The 12927-nt window shown below is 38.8% G+C and overlaps 1 pseudogene; it reads right to left on the bottom strand.

The window, feature by feature from the left end:
• Window positions 1–1769: 1769 nt before the first annotated feature.
• On the bottom strand, window positions 1770–2801 carry LOC119533026 (annotated as a pseudogene).
• Between the last annotated feature and the right edge of the window lie 10126 nt (window positions 2802–12927).

The following is a 12927-nucleotide window of genomic DNA, read 5'->3' as shown; positions in this document are numbered from 1 at the left end:
CAGGAGGATCAGAGTTCGGAGTTAGGAGGGAGAGCACAGGAGGAGAGTGCAAGAAGTGCTGAGGAGAAGAGAGGAGCAGTGGGTCATGATCATGTCCCCTGTTGCTTCTCAAAAGACCTTTTCCCACCCGGCACCCCACATCCCTTAGGACTCTGATGTGATTCTGGTTGGAGGTGTGGGGCTGATGACATGTGAATGTTCCAAGAGAATTGCTACAATTCTGCTTTACAAAAGAAGATACATCTATTGCTCAGAAGTGATCCAGATTATCGTTTGGTACAAGTGAAAGTACAACAGCCTATAAAATTTAAGTCACGAGTCAGTTTTCTGCCAACTTGGCATTCACACGAAAACTTGTTTTGGTTTCATGAACAGAAAATATGTATCTTTTCTCATGTTCCCAACTTGGAATCTGGTTGCAGCTGATTCCTTTACAGTTAGGAAATATATAAGTTCTCATAGCCTCTTCAAAATATATATATATATATATATATATATATATATATATATATATTTGGTAAAAAATCAGGGTTACCTGTGCCACAAAGAAGCAACATATCAGATTCTGAGTTTCCTTTCTTATAGTGCCATGTTACAAGAGGTATAGTGCCATGCTTTTTAACTGACATGCCAGTGTGGTATGAAGGTTTCCCTTTGCCAGAAAATTGGGGGCATCCAGAAGAGATTGTGCCCACCACCAATTAGAATTGATGGCTAGAACTTAGCACTTATAGAAGTGGGTCTCACAACTAGGACAGGTAGGTAAGGCCAATGGTGCAAACTGCTTTGGCACAGGCAGTCATCTTGGGTTGAGGGTGCAGTGCAGTCAGAAAACTTGGAACCTGCAAGATTCCCAGAACTCTGGTGGCTGGTGAGGGAAGACCACCTCAAGTATGCTGCAATATTAAAAGGTTGAATAACACTGACAAAGTGTTCAGCTGTGCCCCAGGGGCAGCACATAAGAATTCATTTCAGTGAAATGCTACATTCACAGAAGTGCTATCATCCTAGAACTACACCCTAGAGGGTCTTATTCTGGTTGTGCTGGGAACTGAATTACTCTGTGCCACTCTGGAGGATGAAGCAGCAAAGCTGCCCTGTTTTGGGGGAGTTGTTTAGCTCTTCTCTCAAACTTCATCATGGATGATGGTAGCCTGTAAAATATTTGCTCTCTTCATGAACCTTCATCTCTGTGCTTTTATATTCAGTTATTTCTTTTCTTATGGCAGCCTTGTCAGCAGGGGTCAGTTTGGTCCAAGGTTTGTTGACTCACCAGTCATAAACCTGAGCATCTGTTACCTCAACATATTCATTGAACCTCAGAATCTTCCCAGCCACCACGAGTCTTTGACTGAGCTTTCTCATGAGCTAATGCTTGATTTCTCAATTTTCTGCCTGGCTATCAGCTTCATTTTTTAGGCTACAGTGTATACTGTTGTTCTACTCCTCCTGGTGTTGGTTTTTTGACTCATTTGCTGGGTCAGTTTGTTTACAATCTGCTGCCGTTATTTCATTCCACTCTTCCTTACTTTTTTGGTGCCAAGAATTCAGGTTCAGTTCTGGTTTGCTGGGTCTGTGGTTCAGCTTCATTGCCAGGGTGTCTTTCTTCTCCACTTTGTGGGCCATGGCATTGTTTTGGCTTTCATCTTCATCCTCTTCATCTCAATACCTAATGGGACCCTCTGGATCATAGTCACTCTCCTTCCTCTTCCTCTTCCTCCTGCAGACACTGTGGAAGTTTAGGAAAGACTGAAGTAGATGCCATGTCTTCACTGAATGCACATGGACAGGTTTGCTCCTCGTCTACATTGTCTGGAACTTTCAGCATTTCAATAGTGATGGGAAGTGACCCAATCTGACCCAGGGTACTGCTGTTCTTAGAAAAGTTGTCACTGTTTTCAAAGAGCAACAAATGATCTCTATGAGAGCCCTCCAAGGAAGGATTCATGGGCAGTGCGCTGGTTAGGGCCTGCTGGATTTGAATATGCAGTGGGAGTGGGGGCAACCTAGAGGGTACATGGGGCTCCCCAAAGCTCTGCTCCACCATCCTCTTGGGTACTTCCTTTTTTTGATCTTCCTGCTGAGGGACCTTCTGAAGTAGATTTAAGGAAGGTGGAAACTCAATTTCTAGCACAACTTGAAAAGTCCTAGTGGAGAATGGAGATCATGGGGGCTCTGAAAGTATAAGAGTAGGTAGCAGGGTGGATGGAGAGGAAGGTAGGATCATTAGCAGAGGTACCGACCTCACAGAGCATGTCCTCTTCTCTCTTTTATCACTTGGTGTTTTTGTGGTGGCAGCAGCAGCAGACTCTGAGGTGGGTGCCAAGGTTGATGGAATGTCTTTCTTAGGTGGTAAAGGTGGGGATGGTTTCAGTAACAATGTACCACTGTTTCAGAACTAGGCTTGCTTCTGGTTGAGCCAAATTGCTTTTCAGCATCCTCTTCTGGAGTAGGTTTCCTAAGAGTTGCTATTCCTTCGCTTAGACTGGAGTAGAAGATCTGGCACCTCAAATGCGGGTTGTATGACCATTATTTAACATGGAATGGCTCATCCTTCCTGTGTCCTCACCACCCTGCTTAGGGTCTTCCAACAGAACTTTTCTTTTAACCAGCTCTTCTCTGGGTTTTTGCATAGACTTCTTTCTTTCTAAAACTTCTGATGTCTCTGATGTTATTACTGCTTTTTTTTTTTTTTTTCCCTGCCACTTCCAGGGCTTGAAGATCTCGCCAAAGCCTGAAAACTTGCTCTTCCTTTTGGTGAAAGGCATCATGTCATCTGCTTCCAAACTGTCCATGACCATGCCTGCGTCTGCAGTGGGTTGGCCTGCTTCTTAGTTAGAATCCAGGAAAATGTCCAAATCAAGAGATCATCAAGGTGATGTTTTCTCGCCAAAGACTGGTTATGGTGATCCTTGGCTTCTCTGCCACATGGCAAGGCACATAGTGGCATCTGCTGGTCTTTCCCTTCTTTTCTGGGTTCCGTTGATTTCAGCTTCTTGCTTCCTTGGCTTTCCTTCTGTCTGTACATGTTTGATTGACTTTTTTAGCTCAGCTAATCTTCCTTTAGATGTGATCACTTTATATGAACATGTACATATGTAACATAAAGATTGTTCTCATGTTTATGTTTTGTTCTTCCTTATTCTATTTGGGGCACTCCATGTCAGTAGGCTTTTAATAATACTGGGTGACTCAGAATGGCTATTGGCTATGATTCATGAGTCTGTGTAGAGATACCTAGTCCAGTTAATTTCTGAGCAGCATTCTCCTTGGCCACGAGCATTGCCTGAAATTCACGCAGAGCAGAGAGCATATAATACCCTGGCTTGTCAGTAGTTTACCATCAGTATAGTGGATGGCTGCAATACTCCTTGTGTTAATGGATTCACCAAATTAACAGGTGGGTCATTTTATCAGTGAGTAACATTTCTGTTTCATGTGGCAAATCTTAAAGGTGATGCCACCATATGTTGTTCCTGGCAATGCATATGGCCATCAGTTATAAAAGCTAGTAGCAGGGGTTGCAATAATTGTGTCCAGTCAGCATGTTGGTTCACTTGCAATGGGCTTAAGTGGCCCAAATTATTCATACTAATTTAAAATCCTATATAAAGGAATCATATATGAATGAATAGTAATCATAGTCTAAAGCAGAGTCCAAAGGACATAGCCTGTTGGCCATAGGTAACATCAGCTTGAATCATAAAAGGGTATTTCATTTGCCAAGGCCTTTCTCAGTACCAGTAACAATAGACATCCGAATTCACATGTCTAGTAAGCCCATCAGACTCTCTCCTTCCAGGATATGTGAACTGGTATACAGATAGGAGACCCACTGGAGGGTAACTGATTGCTAGGGTTACCCTTTAACGAAGTCTTTGACAGGATCCTAATCAGACTGGAGGGAGACTCTAATACCCACATGAAGATTAGTCTTGCAGCACAATGCAAATGACTGAAATGTTTCCCTCTGGAAATAACACTTGAATAGGGTCAAAAATTGTGCTATCCCTTCAGCTTCATCCTTTGAGTTCTCCATTGAGGATTCAGAGAGCTGTGAGAACTTGTAAGGTGGGTCACAGGGGAAACAACTAACAGCCCAAATCTCTAAAGTGGACCCCTTTGCAGCAACCTTCTCAACCCTATGTTTTGTTTGCTCCCATCTCAAAAGAACTACTTGAACTTACAGACTACTTTGTCTTCTTGGCCCCTTCCCCCATTATCCCTTTCCAATAAACTCAGTAGGTTCCTATGGAATTTACTGACTTCACCATCCTCCTTATATATCTTCCATAGTTTAATGTATGGCAACCCATCAAGTTGTGCTTTGTCAAATTGTCTATTCATAAGCCTTAAGCTTATTTTTTTTCCTTCAAGGAAACTAGCCTTTAAGGATCCTCTTACTTGATTCCCCACCTACTGGGGCTTCTTTTCTTTCTTTCCATTCTTGAGGTGAGTGATATATCATCCTAGAAGAAATATTCCATTTTGAACATAGTCTCCCAGCCAAAGGTGCAACGTCATTGTCTATTTAGAAGGACTTGCTTGTATTAAATATTTCAGCATTCTAAGTGAGATAAGGACATTATCAGAAGTTTTCCTTTGAAACCCTAGGTCCTCATAAAAATGTGCTATCACAGTAAGCTATCTCAAGAAGCTTCAGCTACAGTGATGGTATTACTGCTTACAGTAATTTACTTGATGATGGAATGTATTCCCAATTCCACCAAACATCCAGTTCAAGGATGGGATGGGAACACCTGCCCTGGCATTATTATTTGACACATACAACTTACTGTGTCACATGTGGTCATATGTTTTGCCTCCTAGTGTTTTCCCCTTGTCTTCTTTCAATAGCAACATAGTCCCCCTCATCATTTAAAGGAACAATCCAAGCTTCAAAGATTCTTCTGAGGATTCTGGTGACAGCAATTTCAGAGAGAATTTGTTCCATGCCTCTCCCCTGACTTCTGCTGGGTGACTGGCAATGTCTTGGCTTGTGTGGCATAACTCAATCTCTGCCTCTATCACGTGGTTGTCTCTCTGACTCTCTGTGTCTTTTTAAAACCAGTTATATTGGATTAGAGAACATCCTAATCCAGTTTGGCCTCATCTTAACTAATCATCTTCAACGATCCTTTTAACATTCACATTCACAGGCCTGGGCATTAGTACTTGAACTTGTCTTTTGTAGGACACAATTCATAACACTACACCAGTAAAAGAAAACTTCTGCATGATTAAGCCACTCTAGTTGGCTCTTCTGTTAAGTATAGCTAAATATACGCCAAAGTGAAATACTGACAAACCACTGATGTCGGACAGCTGCAGTGGAGAAGCTACAGTGCTGGGACCACTGGATGAGCCTGAGAAATGCCAGCCTTCACCAGCAAAGTGCTTCTTTACCTGCCTTTAAAAATTTATGTGTGTGTGTGTGTGTGTGTGTGTGTGTGTATAAACTAAAGTCAGTCCATAGTATAGAGATTTTCTTAATTTTTACCTAATATCTTTAGGCTTCTCTTGGCTGTGGTAGTTTTTCAGACTTGTTTTTGATGACATTTGTACTTTAGAGGTGTACTGGTAGGTATTTTGTAGGATTTCTTCTGCTGAAATTTGTCTGATTTTTTTCTCATGAGAAGATTGGGATTTTCTTTATTGAGAGGAAGACTGCAGTTGTAAAATGGCATCTTTTTCACATCATATCAAAGATACATAATATCCACATGATTTATTACTATTGATGTTGGCCTTGTTCACCTGACTGAGGTAGTGTCTGTCAGATTTCTATACTATAAGGTTACTCTTTTTTCTCCCCTTTCTGTACTGTGTACTTTGGAAGGAAGTCATTATGTGCAGTCCAGACCTAAGGAGTAGGGAATTATGCTCTCTCTCCTTGAGGGCAGAATATCTACATAAATTGTATGGAATTCTTTTGCATAAGAGAGTTATCTCTTCTCCCCCATTTATTAATGTACTTGATAATTTATTTATATTAGCATAGAATTGTGGATACTTATTTAATACTTCAGGCTATATTCCAGAAATACTTTTTTTTTTTTCTCGAATAGTTCCATCTTTGGCCATTGGGAACTCTTTCAATTGACTCCTGTGCTCTTTTGACATAACCCCATCAATATGGTAGGTTTTAAGCACTTCCTTACATTTTGGTACTATAATAAGGAGGTTTATCAGCATATTCCCTGTCTTGGTCCTAGAATCAGCCATTTCTCAAAGGATCCCCTGTTCCTTTTATTGGAGAATGGGGTTAGAATCCAAGGTCTGGGTGCTAGGTGTGTTCATGGTATCTTTCTTTTAGGATTCTCAGATGACAGAGAAAAAAATCTATGTATAAACACATAGCTATAAATGTTTCTATATGTATTTTGTTCTATTAAGAACATAAGTTTTCCTTATCTATATTGAGCTAAAAATTATATTATCCCTTTGTCTCCAACTCTAAATCATTAACAACTGGATCATTCTAGCTTCCTTCCCTTGTTTATCTGTAAACTCCCACTCCAACAGTGAGAACTTGGATCCCAGCATCTACCATACATTTAAATATTGTTTCATTCCAGTAAACATGTGTATCAGAATCAGTATTGTAAACTTGTAACCACATGGGAAAATAACTTTATCAACTAGAATATATCCCTCATCTACAGTTCCTTTTGTTTTTAGTCTTACAGTTTCCACTTATTTCCAAATTTATTAAGATCAGTACCTATCCCCCTTGCCCTCACCCACCTCCCCTGCCCTTCCCCATTTCTTCAGTGAGGTTGTTTCATACAATCGTAATACAGTTAGATTCTCCTGTTATACTCTGCATTCCTTGTTAGGATCCTCCAAACTAGTCAGTGGTATTTTAAAAATTTGCATACATTAAGGTTGACTCTGTGTACTATAAAGTTATATGAGTTATGACAAATGCATAATATCTGTATCCATTATTACAGCATCATACAGAATAGTTTCACTGCCCTAAAAATCTCCTGTGCTTTACCTGTTCATTCCTCTCTAGCCCCTAGCTTCTGGCAACCACTAATCATTTTACCATCTCTATAGTTCTGCTGTTTCCAGAATGTTATATAATTGAATCATATAGTATGTAGCCTTTTCATATGGGCCTTTTCACGTAGCATTATTCATTTGTTTTTTCCTACGTATCTTTTTGTGGCTTGATAGCTCATTTATTTTTATTGCTTGATAAAATTCCATTGTACAAATGTACCACAATTTGTTTATCCATTCACCTATTGAAGGACATCTTGGTTGCTTCCAGTTTTGGTGATTATAAACAAAGCTGCTATAAACAACTGTGTATAGGTTTTTATGTGTACATAGCTTTCAAATCAATTGGGTAAATTCCTAGGAACCCAGTTGTTAGATCAAATGGTAAGATTATGTATAACTTTGTATGAAATTGCCAAACTGTCTTCCAAAGTGGCTGAATCATTTTACATTCTCACCAGCAGTGAATGAGAGTTCTTGCTGTTCTACATCCTCACCAGCATTTGATGTGGTAGTTGTTATTTTTTGGATTTTATCCATTCTAATAGGCATGTAATAATATCTCATTCTTGATTTCATTTGCAGTTGCCTGATGACAACGGTTGATGCATATCTTTTTATATGCTTAATTGCCATCTGTATATTTTCTTTGGTTAGATGTCTGTTCAGATCTTCTGCCCATTTTGTAATTGAGTTGTTTGTTTTATTATTGTGGAGTTTTAAGTGACTTTTTAAAATATTTTGGATACAAGTCCTTCACCAGATATGTGCTGTGAAAACATTTTCACCCAGTCTGTGGCTTGTCTTTTGAGTCTCTTAACAGTGCCTTTTGCAGATCAAAAGTTTTTCATTTTAATAAAGCCTAACATCATTTTCTTTCATGGAGCATGCTTTGGTGTTGTATCTACAAATTCACTGCCAAACCAAGGGTCACATAGATTTTCTCTTACATTTCCTTCTGAAAGTTTTATAGTAATGTATTTCATATTTAATTACGTGATCTATTTTGAGTTAAATTTTGTGAAAGGTGTAAGATTTTTGTCTAGGTTCATTCATTGCATATGGACATCTAGTTGTTCATTTGTTGAAAAGACTACCCTTTCTCCATTGAATTGCCTCTGCTCTCTTGTCAAAGATCAGCTGACTATTTGCATGGCTTTATTTATTGGCTTTCTATTCTAGTCTATTTCTGGGATTTCTATTCTGTTCTATTGATTTGTTTGTGGAATTTGCCAATACAACACTCTCTGGATTACAGTTTCTTTATAGTACGTCTTGAGACTGGATAATGTCCATCCTCCTGCTTTGTTCTTCTTTAGTATTTATTGGCTTTTCTGAGTCCTTTGCTTTTCCTATAAGCTTTAGAATCCATTTGTTGATATCCACAAAATAACCTCTTGGGATTTTCGTTGGGATTGCATTGACTCTTTGTATAAAGTTGGAATGAACTGATATCTTAATATTGAGAGTTCCTATCCTTGAGCACGGAATATCTATACATTTATTAATCTTCTTTAATGATTACTTTTATCAGAGTTTTATAGCTCTCCTCATATAGAACTTGTATGTATTTTATTAGATTTATTCCTAGGTAGTTCATTTTTGGAGGTGTGTTAATATAAATGGTATTGTGCTTGTAATTTCAAATTTCAATTGTTCATTGCTGGTATATAGGAAAGCATTTGACTTTTGTATATTAATCTTTTATCCTCTGATCTTGCACTTATCTATTTTGTTGATTCCTTGTGATTTTCTTCATAGGCATTCATTTCATCTGTAAACTAGGACATTTTTGTTTCTTCTTTGCCAATCTGTATACCTTTTATTTCATTCTCTTGTCTTACTATGCTAGGTGGGACTTCCAGTATAATGGTTAATAGGAGTGGTGAGAGAAGACATTCTTGCCTTGTTCTCAGTCTTTTGTACCTTTTGTACCTTCCATCCTTATGTACCTGGAAGAAACTTAAGAAACTTCACTTGGTTGTGGTATATAATTGTTTTTATATATTGTTGGATTTGATTTGATAGTATTTTGTTGAGATTTTTGCATCTAGGTTCATGAGAGATCTTGGTTTGTAGTTTTTCTTTCTTATATTATCTTTATCTGGTTTTGGTATTAGGGTAATGCCGGCCTCATTGAATGAGTTAAGATGTGTTTCCTGTGTTTCTATTTTATGAAGGAGTTTACAGAGAATTGAAGTTGGTTACTTTTGCTTCTACTATATCAGATAAAGGCTCTGGTAGAGTCCCTGCCCTTGGAATGTTGGCCTTTTTAATGGAGAATGTGCTGGGTACATTTAAAAATGCTTACTATTCTTCTCCACCTGCCAGAAACGTGAAGGTTTTTGTGGACTTTTCACCTTGAGAACTTGGTGGGGTTCCTGGAGATAAAACCCCTGAAAGTGGGGAGACTTCCAAGACTGTGGCCCCAGAAGTTTCTCACTGTCACACCAGTCTACCCTTCACCTACAGCAATTTGTTGCAGTTACCACTTAAGTGAAGGTTCCTACCCTTTTATGGCTCCAGTGGCTTCTCCTTCCAGTAAGCTGACGTCAGCTGTATTTCTGCCTTTCCAGATTTTGGGGTGATAGTTTATCCTGTTACCTAAATTCTCTTCTGGTAAAGATGGGAGTAGGATTTCCAGGCTCTTTACTTATTGGAGGTGAAACTGGAAGTCCCCATCAGCTGTTTTTAGGTCTCTAATTGTTCATTTGTGATTTGGTTAGAGTACTTTCCATAGTATTCTCTTCTAGTGTGGTTTGCTAGATACTTGTACAATTTTGCAAATATGCAAATTTCTTTAATTTCTTCTGGTAGGTGAATGATATCTTGGCTAAATATTTGATTCCTGTGCGGTAGACCTAATAGTCTTTGCCCTAGGATAGCAGGAGTAAAAGGTAACAAGTTGTTAGTCCTCTTTTGAAACTACTCAGCTTCCAATCTCATTGGCTGCAGTCTAGAGTTCTCCTACACTCCAAGGTAGGAAAGGTAGGGGTAAAACAAACAAACAAAAAAAACAAAACAGCTTATATTTTCAGAGATAAGTTTCCCTGGCCAAGCTTTCTCCATTATCACAGAGCTTTGATTTTTGCCACAAGAGAGTCTCTTCTTCAGGTCTTTAGGCTGTGATCAAACACAGTGTGCAAAAAGAGCTGGGTGCAGGCCCTTCTCTTTTTCTCTCCCTGTTTTTCACTCTTCAACATGAAGACCCTAAATCCTTGCTCACATCCTCCAGTTTCTGTCTGTCTGCTGAATCTAACAGCTGCAAAATCCAAGACAATTAATTGATAATTAGCTTCTAATGAGAGGGTAAGAAAGCAAAGGCTTATTATAGTTAGGGCAACAACTTCCCAGAATCCCTGTCCCAAATTGTAATCCCTTTAGTTTCTACTTTCCTGCTTTTCATCTTGCAATAAACCTCACTTTATGCATTTAAAATGAAATGGTAAAGTACGTCAGGCAAGCCATCATTTTTTTTGGTGTCATGTATATACAACTTTTATATTTACAAAGGCAATTTTACGTATGGTAAGGGTCTTATTTTAAGCCTAAACTTACTGGCATGGACACCAAAGACAGGGCTGAGGTGCTTTCATATGGCTTAGCCAGCAGCCTAGGCTTTAGGAGAAGTGCCCAAGAAGTGAGCCATCGTTGAGGTGGACTGAGTGGAAGAGGAAGGAAATGGTAGCCAGGTGGTAACAGACACAGATTTGTGTTCAGAGGTCTGAACACAAGCGAGACATCTTCTAGCACGTCTCTCTGAAATGATTCAAGACTTTTTTCAGGGAGTTGGGGAGCCTACAGGTACAGCAATCAATCAAATAGCAAAGCCAGTAAAATCCAGTCGCTATTTTAATTTGACACCTTTTAAAATACCCAGCGATGTGACTTAGGTAAACCCAGGTCATACACATTAGAATGTGGAGAATAAGTCACTGTACTTTAACCAGCAGGTGGGAGTGTTGTGTCTTTTGAGGTAAGTGTTTGGCCTTTGCTCTGATATCTTTTCTTTGTGTGATTTAAAAAGGATGACTAATTATCAAATATTAATGAACATCTCATTGTATTATCTGAGAATATGACTTCATTTAGTACACATGCTCAAGGGAAAAGAATCTTTAGTTACTCCTGGTCAACAACTTCACATGTTCATTTATTAGGAGGCAAAAGCAGCTTTTCTATTACTGCTGCTATCTTCCTGAAATATCCGACCTTGACAAGTACAGCACATGAAGCTTATTTTTGTAGTCATAGGAGTGGTACTTCACTTCTGCCTCAGAAACCTTTACAGGCAAGGCTTTAGTTCCACAAAAATGAGCTGAGACAATGTTACACTTGCTCAAAACATAACTCACAATTCTTGCTTCATTTCACTGGGTTTCTGAGAGCAGCCCTGAACCACTTGTTGCTTTTAGTCGTCTCCCCAATACATCCATCAATTTGGGGTACTACTATTTTTTTATGGAATGCTCGATTGCTTAGGGACCAAGATAGAAAGATTTGAAATCAGGGTCTTCAGTGTTTGGGAAGGAGTTCTTTGCACTTTTCCTATTCATAAACTCTCAATTTATATTCATTTAGAGAGTTTTCGTTTCTTATACACAAAGAATGTATTTTCCACAGTTGATGAGAACCGTGAAGAGGAGTGTAAAGTTTTGCTGTGTGCCTGAGTAACCATAAGCATCTCAGAAATGCATACTGTAAATTTAGGAATATACAATCTTCAGGCAAATAGAGCATTGTTTGAGTCCTGGAAAAGAAGGGATTTGTGAATTTGTTTCCATTTGGTTTGGTAGATAGAATTATATCTGACAGATAGTTGAGTTAGGAAAAATAAAGTTTCCTATTTTCTTTCTTGCTTGGCAGAAAGAAAAGGTTAAACTGACAATAAAAATAATATATTCTAATAGCATCCATCTTTTCAGTTATATAGAATTAGACCTGAGAATGTTAGTCTTATTTGGCATTTTACATTATACCTGAAAGACTGATGCAAAGTAATGACTCGTAAAGTGCAGTCCTAACCAGCAGCCTGGGAACCTATTAGAAATGCAAATTCTCAGGGTCCACCCCATACCTACCTATGGAATCAGAAACCCTGGGGAAGAGGCCCAGCCATCCATGTTTTAATAAGGCCTCCAAGTGATTTTGATGCATTGGTGTTTGAGAACCATTGGTGTCAGACATAAGTGTGCCTTGAATTCTTTGCAACAGATTCATTGCTGGAGAACCAGAGAAGATGTTACCATTCTATCTTGCATAAGATGTGAATAGTACTGAAGTGAGTACTTTAAGGATAAGTTTTACAGATAATCCTACATCTAAATAATTCCTGTTTCAGGTGTAGGCTCTAAGTACTAAAATTCTTTTGTGGAAGGGTAGATCAGAGCAAAATCTATTGTATTACATGAGGGAAATGCATTCATTTTAATGGATAGAAAATATACACGTTTATTCACTATGCCTGAATCCAGGCATAGTGTTGCCTACAAAGGTAGAGATTAAGGGCAAACACAGGAGATGTCTTTGCTCCAATGTCACTCTCTCAATGAAGCATCATCTGGCCACTCTGGTGAAATACCAGGTTTTCTCCTTAGGCCCATCCATTCTCTATCCCCCCTTACCAGTATTTTTCCTCTTCCAGAGCATTTATTATTTCTATTACATTATATAATTTCATTATTCATTATGTTTTATGTTTATTAGCTGACTCTTCCCACAAGAATATAATCTTCTCAAGGGATGGTATTTTTTTATCCTTTTGGTTAATGCATTACCAAAGAACCTAAAACAGTGTCTGACAGTTAATAGGCACTCAAAAAATATCTGTTGAATGAATAGAATGTAAAGTGTGTATGTTCTTATTATGGAAGTCGAGTGTGGCCGCCTCCTGCCTTTCCCTAGGACTCATATGGT

The sequence above is a fragment of the Choloepus didactylus genome, chromosome 4 (genome assembly GCF_015220235.1).
Source record: "Choloepus didactylus isolate mChoDid1 chromosome 4, mChoDid1.pri, whole genome shotgun sequence".
NCBI classification, from domain to species: domain Eukaryota; kingdom Metazoa; phylum Chordata; class Mammalia; order Pilosa; family Megalonychidae; genus Choloepus; species Choloepus didactylus.
The sequence above is the reverse complement of the archived record's forward strand: the minus strand, read 5'-3'. Positions and strand labels throughout refer to the sequence as shown.